The 13034-nt window shown below is 43.3% G+C and overlaps 1 long non-coding RNA gene across 1 annotated transcript in view; it reads right to left on the reverse strand.

Annotated features, from left to right (window-relative positions):
* Positions 1–1784, reverse strand: part of LOC113627531 (uncharacterized) — a 17273-nt gene extending 15489 nt beyond the window's left edge. Inside the window, exon 1 of the long non-coding RNA XR_003435590.1 lies at positions 1299–1784. This is a non-coding gene — a long non-coding RNA (uncharacterized LOC113627531). The remainder of the gene's footprint in view (positions 1–1298) is intronic.
* Between the last annotated feature and the right edge of the window lie 11250 nt (positions 1785–13034).

Genomic DNA, 13034 nt, shown 5'->3' on the forward strand with positions numbered 1-13034 from the left:
AAAAAAAAAAAAAAAAAAAAAAAAAAAAAAAAAAAAAAAAAAAAAAAGCTAAACAGAGGAGCAAATAAGACATGTTCACAAATAATTAGGATGTCGGATAGATCTTGATAAGTCCATCAGATGCTACCATGTGTCAGGGGGTTCCAGAGGATCAAAGTCATGTCTGCTTGGGAGAAAGGAAATCAGGAAAACACATTCTGACTTTACGAAGCTTCAGAGAAATAACTTCTGGAGTTCATGGAAATCGTTGAAGTCCTTGGGCAACAAAAAACACAGAGACTTCAAGGGGAAATCAGTAATTTCCTTAAAAGTACCCAAACAAACCCGTCTTTATTTAACCACAGGACACATTTTCTTCATTGACTGTTGAAACTTTTAGAATATTTAACCAATACTCTGGGAAAATATTTATACTTGCACCCAAGCTGACCTCAACTGTGACTACACTTAGAATAAGATAAATGTACTTTAAAAATTCCGTTCTTTCTAAACTTTAGCCTTCATATGTTAAGTTGGCCGCCATAACCGTGTAAGAACCTTTTCAAATGACAGCGTTACGTGTGATTAATGAGACTTGATAGTTGAAATGGAATAAATGTCTTTTTAAAAACCCTCAGGTTTGTTCGTGTATAATTTAGAGACAGTAAACTTCGCACTTTGTAGGTGTACAGCTCCATGTGTTTCCGCAAATGGGATGCTTTTATTGTGATTCCTACAGTTAGCTGTTGGCACAGTGAAGACCTACAGAACTGAATGGAGAGAAACAGCCTAGGAATCAATGAGAATACAGAGCAAACATCTCCACATGCACTGTGTGCTCGGACAGGGGAGCGTGCCCTTTATGTGAACAATCTCAGCTCCTTCTTCCATCCCTATAGAAAATGTTCTTTTATAATCTCTACAGATGAGAAAAATGAAGCTCAGAGAAGTTGAGTTTTTTGACCAAGGTCACATTCCCAGGAGGTGGCAGGCTCCCAAACAGGGAGAATTTCCTGCCTCCATCACTAAGTAGTTTTGAGATTTGGGGACATTCATTTGGCCTTCTGGGGCTTTGTTTTCCTCATCCTCATAAAGAGAAGGTCCTACTAGCTTTCTGGTCCCCCAGACCTCTTCGATTCCTTATCAGAGCCCCACCATCTTGGTTCACAGGTGGAAATAAAACATCTGACCAGCAGTAGCCTCGGGGCTGAGAGTCTCAGACAAACAGCCCCAGAAGTTAGAGAAACAAGTAAGAAATGCCACGCACACTTAGACGGAGCCCAGCCTGCACCCACGCAAACTCTTCCCCGTTTTCTCACCTTGGGCAGCTGGCACGGGGCGAGGGCAATGCCATCTAGTGGAGTTCAGGAGGCCAGAGAAACAAATGGTGAGGAAGTACGTTCCGCCTCAGTCCCGCAGAACAATGCGGCCACTGTCTTCTGTCCCAGCTTCTCTGGTCGCATCACATCCTCACCGACCACGATTACAGGGATTGGAGCTGGCCGAGCCACCCTCATTCTCCCAGCTTTCAGTTCTGAGGTTGGCAAACCATCCTCCAGTACATCGCCCCGCTAGCTGCCTCCTGCCATGTCTCTTTCTCGCTGTGAACGTTCGTTATTGTCCAGTCGCCTCCGAGGGAAGCGGTAACATGAGGATGGAGAGCTGGGAATAATAAGTGTGCCTCTTCTCTCCGCAGCTGTAGAGGGAGTCTGGAGACCTACTTCTGAATTCTGACTCTGCCACCCAAATGGCTGTGATGTGGGCACTCCATTATCTTTTTTTTTTTAAATAAATTTATTTATTTATTTTTGGCTGTGTTGGGTCTTCGTTGCTGTGCATGGTCTTTCTCTACTTACGGGGAGCAGGGGCTACTCTTCACTGCGGTGCACGGACTTCTCATTGCAGTGGCTTACCTTGCTGTGGAGCACAGGCTCTAGGTGCGCGGGCTTCAGTAGTTGTGGCTCGCAGGCTCAGTAGTTGTGGCTCGTGGACTCTACAGTGCGGGCTCAGCAGTTGTGGTGCACGGGCTTAGTTGTTCCATGGCATGTGGGATCTTCCTGGACCAGGGCTTGAACCCGTGTCCCCTGCATTGGCAGGCAGATTCTTAACCACTGCGCCACTAGGGAAGCCCTCCATTATCTATTTTTATTTTATTTTTTTTAAAAGGGACTGAAGGCAGGAAGTAAACTATTTCCTGTATAACAGTTTGTTTCTCTTTGGGGTGCCGATGTTGAAGGACCTGGGGAGGAGTACTGCTTCCTCCTGATCATTCAACATCCTGTGCTTCACTGTCCTTCAGACTTTAGAGCAGCCTTTTTTTTTTTTTGGCCATACCATGTGGCTTGAAGGACCTTAGCTCTCCGACCAGGGATCAAACCTGCGTCCCCTGCAATGCAAGCACTGAGTCCTAACCACTGGACTGCCAGGTAGTTCCCTAAAGCAGCCTTTATCCATGTAAAACAAAACAGTATCACACCATGCACCAACCTAATAGGTTGAACCCTTTTCTCATTTTTGCCTGTTTCTGGCTGGCTTTTCAGGGAACTTCAGGTCACTGAGTCTTCTCTGAGGCCTTTAAGAACATAGCAGGTGCTCAGCAAACGCTTGCTGATTGTCTGTCATGGGAATCAACAGATAAAGATGGAAATGACCCAACCCTAGAGTGGGGATTTCAAAAACCTTATTTTGTAGGATAAAATTCTTTTCTTAGTGGTAGCATGTCTGATTATTTTTTAATCCTCAAATATCTAACTTATCCAGGGACTCAGTTTCTACACTTGGAAGAGATGAATAATAACTTCAGAAGGCTCCTGTAAAGACCAAGAGAGATAATGCACGTAAAGGCCATGAGTGAGTCCCAACGCATGGCTTCCTGGCACATTGTACTCGATGCTACTCAGAGTAAAGGATGATGTTTGTACAGTGCATTGAGGGTAAATGGACAAGGCAACCAGAGGGATCTATCACCGCCCCAGGGGCTCCAGCAGCCCTAAAGATTCTTGCTACTCCAGTCCCCTCGAAGCAACCCCCAGGGATGAGGGAATCATTAGTTCATCACACATACAACATCTGTGTCCCAAGGTCCACTTCTTGAAAAGCTGTTTTGAACTTTCATACAAATGGACAAATGTAATGAATGGTCCTATTGATGTGAGTGGATCATTTTGCCTTCCTTCACTCAGTTGCCACAGGGGAGACTGCCTGATCGCCAAGATCATAATACTATTTATGAAAGTAATACAATGACATATTTGGACCAATGGTGAAAGCAGAAATGCTTTTGGTCCCCCCCCCCCCCAACAACAACAACAAAAAACAGGCAAGACAGATTCACTTTGGCTTGGGAAGACTTGAGTTACACAGTTACTGATATTGGTTTGGGATTTGTTGATGCCCGGGCTTTGGACTGGTGTCTTCGGAAATTCCCTTGGTCGTGCCCTTGCGGTTGGAAGACGTCCACAGAGAGCTGGAAAATGACATCATCACCCTGTTCCAAGCCAGCCTGCAGAATCTCTTTCCCAGTGCCCTGTCTCCCCATCAGGAAGGACAACACTTCCCAGAGGCCCCTAAGCAGACTCCCTTATATGTCATTGACCAGAACTGGGCCACGTGGGCACTCTTAGCTGAGACTAAGACTGAGAAAGCAAGTATCTGACCTGTTTACTGGGATGCCAGTCAGGGAGAGGGGGTTTTGAGAGGCCAATCAGTAGCGTCTGGCTTGTTGCTATGCAAAGCACCTCTGGTTGTAACTCAAAGGGAAAAGCAAGTCTTCATTCCCCAATATTATCTGAACAGACTTCCCATTATTAAAATATACAAACGAAAAGGTTTAGTAACAGAACATCTGTAGTTTCTGCAGCATCTGCCAACCCTGTTGACATTCGGCAGCTTGGTCCATAATGACTTGCTCAGATTTCTTAAAACAGGAATTCCCACTTTTCCTCCTGAAAGTTTCAGGATTCTTTCAAATGCCTTCAGATCTTAAGCCCGTAAGCTCCCTTGTAAACTGCTTCTTCCCCCGGTCCATCGTGCTGCTCTTCTCACTAATTACTTCACACAGAGACTTCAGGTACATTTATAGCTCAACATCTTATTGGGAAGCAGTCTTTTTTTTTTTTTTTTTTTTTTGCGTTACGCGGGCCCCTCACTGTTGCGGCCTCTCCCGTTCCACAGCACAGGCTCCGGACGCGCAGGCTCAGCGGCCATGGCTCACGGGCCCAGCCGCTCCGCGGCACGTGGGATCTTCCCGGACTGGGGCACGAACCCGTGTCCCCTGCATCGGCAGGCGGACTCTCAACCACTGCGCCACCAGGGAAGCCTGGAAGCAGTCTTCAAGAAATGAGATATTAACATTTTTGCTATTTTAAAGTATATATAAAATATTTTAGAATAATATTAAAACTAGTAAAATGTTAAAACACATTTTAATGTTACATGCACGGTTTTGTAAATCTAGTAAGTATTGGCTTATAATAAAAAGCTGCAGTCTCCTGTCTCACCTTCACCACCCTCAGTTCCCACTTCCAGTCAATAATTTTCTACTCAGTTAGCTTTCTTTATGTGTTTATATCTATATTCTAAATTACATGCTTAAATTGCTATTTCTTGACTTTTAATTTAGACTCCAACTGTTGGCTCTATTCTACACAATAGGAGAATTTGACTTCCTCATACATACATTCCCGCACCTATTTTTCTCCTCCTCCCATCATCCCTCTTTTTTTACATAGTATTCTGTTCTTGTTTTATTGTTGCAAAATTTTCTCTTATCTCTCTAGAGATATAAATTATCGTAAGTTTTCTTCCGCTGTCTCCATCTCTCCCACGTTCCTCATCTGTTACATTTGCTCCCGTTGAAGCCTTCCTTGAAATGTCGGTTGATTCTTGGATGTCCGTTACTGCCACTAAAAGCTGACCAGCAGCTCTGTGTAAATAGAGTTTATTCATTGGTCGGCATCATTATATTGTGGCAGATGGGGACCCACAAGGACTGGAATCTATACGTCTTCTCTCTTGGGTTGGTTGCCTTCCCCAAAGAGGAATTCTCCAGTCTCCCTTTGGGGGTAATAGAAAACCTGCTGCCCGGGATCATGGGAACCTAGTGTGAGAAGGAGGCTGTGGGAATTACCGTTCAATATGAAGATTGTCACTCAATCTGCTTTAAAGGCGCCTCACCACCCCATTCCCCTCCACTGAGCTTGGCCCCAGAGCTCAGAGTTCCTCTAGAATTTCCAAGAGCAAATCTCTTGTGCTATATTCAGGTAGGCGATGGACAGGCTGCAGAAGCTAGGGCAGGGAATCTGGGAGCTGCTTCTTCAAGAGAACTTCAACTACTCTCTGTTTTTAGTCCCCTCCACAGCCAACATTTTTTGTTGTTTTTTGTTTGGTTGGTTTTTGGCTGTGCCGTGCGGCTTGCAGGATCTTAGTTCCCCGACCAGGGACTGAACCTGGGCCACGGCGGTGAAAGTGCTGAGTCCTAGCCACTGGCCCTCCAGGGAATTCCCCTCACCCAAATTTTGATAGGTGGTGCCTTCCATCGTTTGGCCTTTCCGAGAATCTGCAATGGGAATCAGCTTGCTTCTCACTGGACATTCCCCCTCAACTCTCTCTGGCATTAAGTTTCTGTTTTTTCTGTTCTGCCTAGTCAGTTACCACTTGTTCACCTGTTTTCCACTTTGCAAAATAGGGTTGACATCACTTTCTCCTCTTATTCCTCCCCTGTTCTCTTTGACTTTTCAACTGTTCACTATTTTTATCTCTTTATTCTCATGTCAGTAGGGTTTCATGAAAGAGTAAAGATTAATGCAAGGGGCTTCCCTGGTGGTTCAGTGGTTGAGAGTCCGCCTGCCGATGCAGGGGACACGGGTTCGAGCCCTGGTCTGGGAAGATCCCACATGCCGCGGAGCAACTAAGCCCGTGTGCCACAACTACTGAGCCTGCGCGTCTGGAGTTTGTGCTCCGCAACAAGAAGAGGCCGCAATAGTGAGAGGCCCGCGCACCGCGGTGAAGAGTGGCCCCCGCTTGCCACAACTAGAGAAAGCCCTCGCACAGAAACGAAGACCCAACGCAGCAAAAATAAATAAATAAATTATTATTATTATTTTTTAAATGTAAAATGCCGATGTTATTGTATAGTTGTTTGTCTTTCCAGAATCCATTCGCTCTGATTTTCCTTTGGGGACGTGCTTATCCTCAGTTCTCTGACCATGTGCTTCAGGCAAACCAGCCAGCTCCATAACATCGCCGGCTCTAGGGAGGGACACTCAACCACACAGCCCAAGCCAGGCCAGTCGGCATATTCCAACCTCTTGACCACAGTGATGTGTTCAGGGGTGAACACATGATCCAAGTCAGTTCAGTGAGACCCAATCCTAGGGAAAAGAACAGGTCTTTTTCCTCTGGGAGTGCTAAGCTGGTAGGATGTATGCCTGCAGCTGTAGGTGCCCATCTTACCACCACTGAGGGAGTCTGAGCATGAAGTCAACACAGTGGAGAGAAGAGAGGAGAGATGATGCAAGACTAGTTCTGATGATATCACTTGAGCATCTGGAATCGTGCCTGAAGCCCTAGACTCTGCAGCTACATGACTCAATACATTTCTTTTTATAAGAAGGAAGCATCAGATTACATAGATATGTATATATTATACATCTATATATTATCCATAGTATATATATTAGGATTATTTCATATTAAAATTATACGTATGTATTTAACTATTTATATAGAAATACGCAACATAATTATAAAATTAACTATGAAGTTCAAAAGAAAATAGAAAATGAACATGTAACATTTTAGAGATACTTTCAAAGAGAATAATCATTAGATCAGTGTATCTAACACATCACTCTCCTGTTTTAACTAGTATCTAGGGCAATTTTGTCTCTGAATTTTTATGAAGTTGATGCAAACAGACCTTTGAGGGATTATGCAAATGCTTTTGTTATAGTGTCAGTAATTTTCTGGTTACAGTTCTAGACTGTTCTGGAGTTTTCTCATGTAGCGTCTGATCCAGTTTTGCAGTCACTACAGGGCAACTTAAAACAAAATATGTAAAATATATAAGGCTTCCTGACCCAGGAAATCAGCAGTACAGATTTCCTGAGTTAAATGAATCTGGTAAACGTCACTGTGTTCATGACAAGGAACATGACTGGGAAGCAGGTGCTTTTTGTTGATCTCAGGAAAATTAAGGTCTGCTTGATAGACTGAACATGTCAGCACTTTTCAATAATCTGTATTCAAGGTATAGGGCCTATTTGCTGCAGCACGTGGTGGGCCTTCCAAAGCCATTCACACCCTTCTCTCACACAGAGGACTGGGGTTCTGTGTTTGTATAGCCCAGGAGCCAAGGATGATTTCCACACTTCCAAATGGTGGAAGAAAGATCAAAAGAAGAATAATACTTCATGAATATTACATGAAATTCAAAATTCATTGCTCACAGCTAAAGCTGTATTGGAACACAGTCACATTAATTCATGTACACATTACCTATGGCTGCTTTCGCATCACACGGCAGAGGTGAGTAGTTGTACCAAACGGCCTGCAAAGCCTAACATATTTACTGTCTCAGTCTTCAAGTCTGCTGACCCCTGCTACAGAGAATGGAAAGTCAATGCTCACTTTCCCAGAGATATTTGTAAGAGGAGGGGAAAACCATGTGACCCAGTTCTGACCAATAAAATGTCAAGGAAAGTTTGTAAGAGGGATGGTAGAAAAGATAGTGTAGATCCTAATAAAGTAAAAGAAGAGAGTAGACTCCTCTCTCCTTCTTCCTGCCTTAAACACAGATGTGATGTCTGGAGCTGTGGTGACATTTTTGTGACCACGATGAAACAAGCACAAGGTTGACTGCATTTTTATCTGATCTATTACTTTTTTGTTCAAAGATCTAATGCTTTCTTCGGTCTCTGGCGTTGGAATTGATTTGAAGCAGTCTATAGTTTTTCTAAACCTAGTCTAAACAATGGTCACTGGGGAAAGAATAACTTAGACAGATGCTTCCCATGGGAAACTTTCCATTTCTTTAGGAATTTGATTGTGGTCACGTAACCCCAGGCTCCAACTGAGGGGAGTTCAACTTTAGCCCGAGTTAAATCTGCCAAGGTACTTGGGGTGGGAAGGATATAAAACGTTTAAGAAGCTGCGTTCCAAAATTAAATGTGCTCATTTAACTGTGGCAAAGATGTAAAAGCATCAGTCACTGCTAGTTCCTACTACTCAGTGAATCTTCTATAAAAGATAGGTAATTTTATTATTGTAAGTAAATACTCAGCTGCAATTTGGTATTCTTATATTCAATTCTCCTTTTTATTAAGTTTCATAAGTGACCGTTTAGATCATGAAATCTCTAGCAGAGCTATTCCATCTATAGTCCTTCTGGGAGCAAGGGAGGACTTCCCTGGCAGTCCAGTGGTTAAGACATCGCCTTCCAATGCAGGAGGCGCAGGTTCGATCCCTGGTCAAGGAGCTGAGATCCCCACATGCCTCACGGCCAAAAAAACAAAACATAAAACAGAAGCAATATTGTAACAAATTCAATGAAGTCTTTAAAAGTGGTCCACATCATGGGCTTCCCTGGTGGCGCAGTGGTTGAGAGTCTGCTTGCCGATGCAGGGGACACGGGTTCGTGTCCCGGTCCGGGAAGATCCCACATGCCGTGGAGTGGCTAGGCCTGTGAGCCATGGCCGCTGAGCCTGCGCGTCCGGAGCCTGTGCTCCACAATGGGAGAGGCCACAATGGTGAGAGGCCCGCGTATCACCAAAAAAAAAAAAAAAAAAGTGGTTCACATCAAAATCTTAAAAAAAAGATTTATTTGAATGATATATATTTATTTATTTTAAATGAAATATATTGTTAAAATAAATATAAATTTATAAATAATAGATTTATATATTTAACATGTACAAGGCAGAACAAAACAAAATAAAAACTTGGAGTAAATGCTATATAAAGATTAGGGCATTTTCTAATATTTCAGACCTCTAAGTATACCTGGAGTTTCAAAAGTCCCAGGGTCTAGGCACCCATTCATTTAAAATATTTTAGAAATCCATTATAGGAGAAAATAATTTCTCCTTGTAGAGAGAGAAAATGAAGCTCAAAAAAGATGGTCACAGCCACAGAATAACTCTCTCCACAGGACCCAGACTCTTGGGGAATACTCACTGTCATTAATTTTGAGGCCACTTGGACGAAAGAGGGCATTAAGGGGAACTCATGACAAAATCTCACTCAAATGTATGGTGACCTTCCAGAGCCTTAAGCCCATCATTCACACTGAATTCCCAGTAGATGGGAAATTTCAAAGTATTATAGGCTATATAGCTAAGCTGGAATTATTCATTTTCCAAAGATTGGTTTAAAAGCTGTTAATACATTAAAAAAAAAAAAAAGCCTCCCTGCCATCCCTCCTACAGGTTGAGGTAGCCACTCGCTCTGCCTTCCTGCCTAGGGTGGCTGACCATCCCACTTTGCTTGGGATTGAGGGGTTCCTAGGATGGGAGCTTTCACTGCTAAAACTGGGAAAGTGCTAGGAAAACTGTGACAAGTTGGCCACCCTATCCTGACTCCTCTGCTGAGATTCTCCTTTGTGCTCACCGAGGTCTTCCTCAGCTTTGCAAGCCCAAGTCGATTCCATTCCCTCCATGACTCCTCCCGGATCCCCCAGCCATAACTCATCTCTCTACATGGCCAAAGCTCTGGGCTGGTACTGATTCTGTGACAGCTGCTTCCCTCTCTCTCCTGTAACACACTTTCTAATTATGGCCCCGTAGAGGGCAGAACACATGTCTTGTGCCTTGGTTCTTTTCACTGAGCCAGTGCTGGATCAAAATTGTCAAATTGACTGGGAAGATGTTCAGAACTGGACCCCAAGCATCTTCCTCCATGCTGTGCCCAGACTTCTCGCATTTACTTGTAGAAATACACCTTGCAGCTCGGGCCTTGGCCCCTCCAAGAAAATCTTTGATTTGCCAGGAGATGCAGGAAATTGCCATTGAATCTAGTAACTACAAACAAATCTGAAAATAATTCTTCAGCGGATTCTTGCCAAATAATTCTGGCAGGAAACAACCCTGATGGAACTCAGTGAATTAGGAGAAAACACATTATATACCTCAGAGAGAGGATCAGACTGAAGTTACTGCATGCCTCTGTTTCACAAAAACTAGAGCCCTGAGCAAAGAGACATCACAGACAGGATGGAAGAGAAATTTCCCCTTTGAAATAATGGCCCTGGGGCAGTTTCTAAGCCTATCAAGATGTGGAAAGGAAAATAATACCTGCAATAAAGTCAGGTCAAAATGATGTGGTAACAGCTTCAGAGCAATTCAAAAGTTCAGTACCAATAGTTCCTTATGAAAAGGGGTTTCTCTGGCCACAAATGACCACTCAGGCGCACTGCTTTGCATAAGCTCTGTCATCTAAACTCAGCAAATTACCCTTAGCCAAATTATCCTGATGGTTTGTTTCACCGAACTCTTAACAGTAACCATGCAAATACATAGTTCTAATGGTCACATTGCCTAGGCAGATTTAAACACCATTTTACTAATCTGTTTTCACTTGACTATTTGATCTTTGGGCTAGTTGCTAATATCATCTGTCAACCTGGCACAGTATTGGGGAAAAAAAATACTTTCAGCTAAGATTTTCAACTGTCCAGACGTCTAGGTAAGAGATAGTGGATTCCTAACAGTCATCAGGTAAATAGCAAAGATCCTTATCATAGTGGTCTGGTAGAGCTAAGAAAATGTGAACTACTAACGTAGGAATCACTCCTTCACGTTACCAGGAAAGGGCCAAGAAAAAGATAGACCTTCCTTCACTGGGGCACCATTTCTGAGATGCCATTTCACTCAGGCAGCACCAGATGTGTTCCTGTCACCTGTTACTGAAATGAAAGTCCTCCAGGACAAGGACACACCATGGAATGGAATGTGAACAGTCCTTTAACGTAAAACGTAGAATCGTGAGACAGCCTCCTCCTCGTGAAGCCCCATTGCTTTCTTATTAACTCTTCCTTACTTTCATGGTCCTTGACCTGACCACTGGCAAAAAGTAAGTTTCTTGGTTGCTTCTTGCAATTTTTTTGTTTGTTTGTTTGTTTTTCTGGACGCGCAGCCTCAGCGGCCATGGCTCATGGGCCCAGCAGCTCCGCGGCATGTGGGATCTTCCCGGACCGGGGCACGAACCCACGTCCCCTGCATTGGCAGGCGGACTCTCAACCACTGCGCTACCAGGGAAGCCCTGCTTCTTGCAATTTAACTTACCCCTTCACTTCCTCTTATTTTTCTTTTTCCTGGATTATAGACAAAGTAGAAGCCAATGTTTTGAAAAAAAACCTGAATAACAGAAGAAGATAGAAAAGGGGAGGAGTGTGGGTGGGATGTCTGATCAAGGTCTTCCCTGGTTGGGAAGGTCACCCCTCCCTCTGGAGCTGCAGTGCTTTTCAGGTGCAAATATGCTTGTGTCCTGGTTTGAAACAGTACACTATGTTGCAACTTCTGGAAACACTGTAGTGTCACTATGCCATATATCCTATGTTTACTGGTAATAATAACCACACTAAGTTCAATCAACTATATATTATTCAAAATACCATAAATCAAATCCACCTTTAAAAGTAGAGCTAGTTCCCAAATGAATCACATTTACTTTTCTTCTGAGTGATTTAAAATTTCCTTTGTCTGGATATTATTTCAGTAACAGCAATGAATATATATATATATATATATATATATATAGCTATACATCAATGCCTGTATCTATAGCTATAGAATATATAAGCCCTTCTGCAAATCTCACTAAAATTATTTAATATGACTTACATTCCATATGCATGGATTCAATGTTATTTTAAACTTAAGTGAATTTGAAATTACAAATTATGTGATCCTGCTTTTATAGAGTCAACCAATCTAAGATAGATCACAGCATTCCTTTATTTCAGCATCACATGTAAAATGCCAGTATCAGGTCAAACTAAAGATCAAACTTCCTCTCCATCTTGAATTTTTTTTTTTTTTTTTTTTTTTCGGTACACGGGCCTCTCACTGTTGTGGCCTCTCCCTTTGCAGAGCACAGGCTCTGGACGTGCAGGCTCAGCGGCCATGGTTCACGGGCCCAGCCGCTCCGCGGCATGTGGGATCTTCCCGGACCGGGGCACGAACCCGTGTCCCCTGCATTGGCCGGCGGACTCTCAACCACTGCGCCACCAGGGAAGCCCTCCATCTTGAATTTTTAAAGATGTTGTGGTGAGCTGGAGAAGACAGGGAAGGAGACGTCAAACAGGAGACATTTCTTCTTAAATGTGGAACATGCGGCAATTGTATGGAGAAAAATTTTAAAAGGTACTTAGGAACACACGTATACATACACACACGTGATAAAGAAAATGAATTTTAAAATACAGTTTGGAAGGGGGGAAGGGCTAAATTAGGAGTTTGGGCTTAACATACATATACTATTACGTATAAAATAGATAACCAACAAGGACCTACTGTATAGCACAGGGAACTATGCTCAATAGTTTGTAATAACCTATAAGGAAAAAGAATCTGGGGCTTCCCTGGTGGCGCAGTGGTTGAGAGTCTGCCTGCCAATGCGGGGGACACGGGTTCGTGCCCCGGTCTGGGAAGATCCCACATGCCGCGGGGCGGCTGGGCCCGTGAGCCATGGCCACTGAGCCTGCGCGTCCGGAGCCTGCGCTCCGGACGGGAGAGGCCACAACAGGGAGAGGCCCGCGTACCGCAAAAAAAGAAAGAATCTGAGAAAGAATATATATATGACTGAATCACTTTGCTGTACACCTGAAACTAACATACTATAAATCAACTATACTTCAATTTAAAAAAATAATAAAATAAAATACAGTTTGAAAAAATGATCTTTCCCCCACTAATGCTCTATGTAGTAACAGTTTCCCCCCAAAATCAAGACTTTTAATTAAACAAGTATTCTTCATATAACATTTTAAACTTTGACAACAAATATTAGTCCACTGATGAAACTTCCTCACTCTGTCCTTCTAATGGCAAACACAACAT

The sequence above is a fragment of the Aethalodelphis obliquidens genome, unplaced genomic scaffold (assembly GCF_003676395.1).
Source record: "Aethalodelphis obliquidens isolate GAN/ISIS:26980383/991018 unplaced genomic scaffold, ASM367639v1 scaffold2, whole genome shotgun sequence".
NCBI classification, from domain to species: domain Eukaryota; kingdom Metazoa; phylum Chordata; class Mammalia; order Artiodactyla; family Delphinidae; genus Aethalodelphis; species Aethalodelphis obliquidens.